Genomic DNA, 3,226 nt, shown 5'->3' on the forward strand with positions numbered 1-3,226 from the left:
TTGAAAGAGCACTTTGTTTTTCCTCATATTATTAACAATTCTTTGGGACTACTCTGCCAAAAAAGATTTGGAAATCCTGTACTGTGATGTGCCCATTACTGCTATTCAATCTGTTATAGCTGACAAAGCTAAAAAAACGTAAATGCAGCTTAGCTTATGTCAATCGGTAAACTATATTGACCATTTTATCCCAACCATTAATTAAAGGTATAAGGCATTAACAACATAACAAGTGGTCTTTAATACACAGCATGAAATTCATATACTATATCCATGCTAGGGTGGTATTCAAACCGAGATTGGACGGCAGAGATGCTATCTACTCAGCCATCCAATCTGTTTACGATCTCACTATCCGAATTCTGAGCAAACAGCTGATTCTCTTTTTTTTTCTTTTCTTTTTTTAATTTTCATGCTCATTATATATAGCTTATTTTTATGCTAACCGTGTTAACTCAGTATTCTTATAGTTGTATGAAATGCATAATGGATGGAATTTAACATTTTTACTTTAAGTGTCTTTAAAGAAAAAAATGTAAGTCATGTAACAAACACAGACTGCTAACAACTTTAACGAAAAACGTCAAACTTATAAAAATAAAATAAAATAAACTAGTCTCATAAAACTAGCTTTAATCCTTTGATGTAGTTATTTTATTTTATTTCAATTCAATTTAATTAAATGTTCACTAATTTTTTGATCATTCATATAAAGGTCGAAACGTCGGGAAATTAAAATTATTATTTCTAACCAGGTTGTAGAGTCCATAATTTGTCTAAAATGAATGCTGATCACCGTGTAACACTAAAGGAAAAGGAGGGGGGGGGGGGGATCTAGCTTTAAATTTCTAGAGAGGTCTATTAGAAGAATGTGCACCTTTATCAAGAAAGACAACGAACTTGTTTTTGAAATGCAAGTATTTAAAGAACAATATTTGTAACTTAATATTTAAATATTTTTACTAACCTTCACAATTGTGACGTACGAAGAAAAAATTCTTGACAGAGTGCGTTATAACACAACTGTAGTGAGTACAAAGCGTGTTGACTAGGTGCATAAGTACCTAGAAGAATGTACGAAGAATCTAAAACAATGTACCTTGAAGATTTTAAATACAGACTTCTGGGTTATCCGTGTTTGTTTCAAAATTTAAGCTTGCGTTCAGTGGCGGCCCATACATAAGCACTGTGACGCTGCAGCACCCCAAGGAAAAAAATAAAAAAAATTAAATTTTGTTTGTGTTTATAAATAATAACAATACTTACAACATTATATAAATTATATAAATGCAATACAACGTTAAAAGTTAAAGCTTATGTTTTGACATTAATTGAATAGTTAATAATCGGAATTGTTCGATTAACGCTTTAGATTATGAAACAATAGACTGCGATCTAACGCAGTGTCGGAATTGTCACGTTCGACCAATCGCATACGTATATACATATAAATCCTCTAATGGGTTTAAGTCTATAAAAGACATTATTTAGAATTCAGTTTCGCCAACGGTCAAATGTCGTTGAGTACACCGGTTCTCGTCCGATCACCGAAGTTAAGCAGCGTTGAGCTCGGTTAGTACTTAGGAGGGTGACCACCTGGGAATACCGAGTACCGTTGGCGTAGGATTTTTTTTTTTTCCACTTATGAATTTAGGCAAATCATGATGCCATAATCTGTAATTTATTCTCAATTATTCTTTACGCTATAAAATAATATATTAGTAGTATAACCTTTTGATAACGAAAGAAAATTATATATACACTCACAAGCCAGAATATTATGATCACTTGCCTAGTAACGTGCTGGGCCTCCTTCGGCGAGATAACCGCTTCCACCTGCCACGGAATCCTAGAATTCCGCGAAAACTTGTAGGTGTTCCCCTTCAATGACTGTGAACTTCAGTGAATGTGTAAAACACTACTTTTTATTAAATGGACCTATTTCTAGAACACTTCATGTTACTTTATTATTTGTAACATTATGTCTCGTATGTTTTCTTCATTCACAGGGGCGGCTCGTGCATAGGCACTAAGGAACTGCAGCACCCCATTTTTTCTCAATATATAAATATATTTATTAATTTATTTATATTTGCTTGTAATACTTAATTTTATCAACAATCCTACACAATTCTCTTATTTTGTATAAAAAAATAATAAAAATCCATCTTTTAGCACTTAGGAGGGACGCTATCAGCTGTCACATTGTTAAGCGCGCAAGCATATGCACGTCATAGTGAGATGTGAGCTATTAGCGTAATGCGGCACTGTCCGTCGCACAGTTCCATTGTTGTTTATATGCAGTTTGCGCCAGTAGTAGAGTGTTCGTAGTGCTTATCGTGTTTACTCCGTCTCTTTAAATATTTGGACATTACAATTAAAGACCTAACATTTGTTATAATTTTTATTTTAGAACATTATTGGGGTTATGATAATGGGTTTTATTTTTAAGTAATTTTGAATTATACTAAACTGTATAATGTTATCGATAATAAACATGTTTTCATGTTTAATTTTTTTTTTTAATTTTTACCACAATTTTGATATTTTATCCAAACACGTATATACCGTATTTCGTAAGTTGCAGCACCCCCCACGATTTCAAGCCACGAGCCGCCACTGCTTTAGCGTTTTACAAATAAATTGTTGAAAACGTGGTAAACTAGCAGGAATCCTTTTTTATCGATGATTCTATTCATGGATCCTGTGATGTTTCTTTGATTCAGGAGGTGCCTTTCTGTGCGAACGAGAAGCATAAATTAAATATACAATAGTGCCGTCTGATGGCGACTTTGGCATACTGACTGTGCAATTTCGCCTTCCTGTGATGCGGTACGCAATATACCTGGTGACTATTTCAAATTCGATAATCACTATGCAGCCTATTTTGTTGGTTAATTTGCTGTAGAAAATTGCTGGGTTTTTTCAGCAACTGTCTAGACGTTTCTGCAAAAGGCCTCTTTGATCATTCAAAAAAGGCCCGCCTTTCCGCTATTGTTACTCTCTCAATTGTAAGGTCGGCATGAACTGAAAACACAGTTTTGCTTTTCTTCCATTTCATTCAACAAAACAGCACAATCGGAAGAAGGAAATTCTCGATTATTATGCGAATTTTCAGATTTTTTTTTTTTATCCATGTCAATTCGGGTTCTCATCATTAGTGACGCACGTTATCTATTATGTATGCAGATATATTTTTTATTTTATCTTTTTTCTTTAGTTTTCA

General features: G+C 33.6%; 1 pseudogene; it reads left to right on the forward strand.

Annotated features, from left to right (window-relative positions):
- Positions 1–1,502: 1,502 nt before the first annotated feature.
- Positions 1,503–1,621, forward strand: LOC150094410 (5S ribosomal RNA; annotated as a pseudogene).
- Positions 1,622–3,226: the final 1,605 nt, after the last annotated feature.

The sequence above is a fragment of the Typopeltis vanoorti genome, chromosome 22, assembly GCF_054136105.1.
Source record: "Typopeltis vanoorti isolate ZY-2024b chromosome 22, IOZ_Tvanoo_1.0, whole genome shotgun sequence".
Classification (NCBI taxonomy): Eukaryota; Metazoa; Arthropoda; class Arachnida; order Uropygi; family Thelyphonidae; genus Typopeltis; species Typopeltis vanoorti.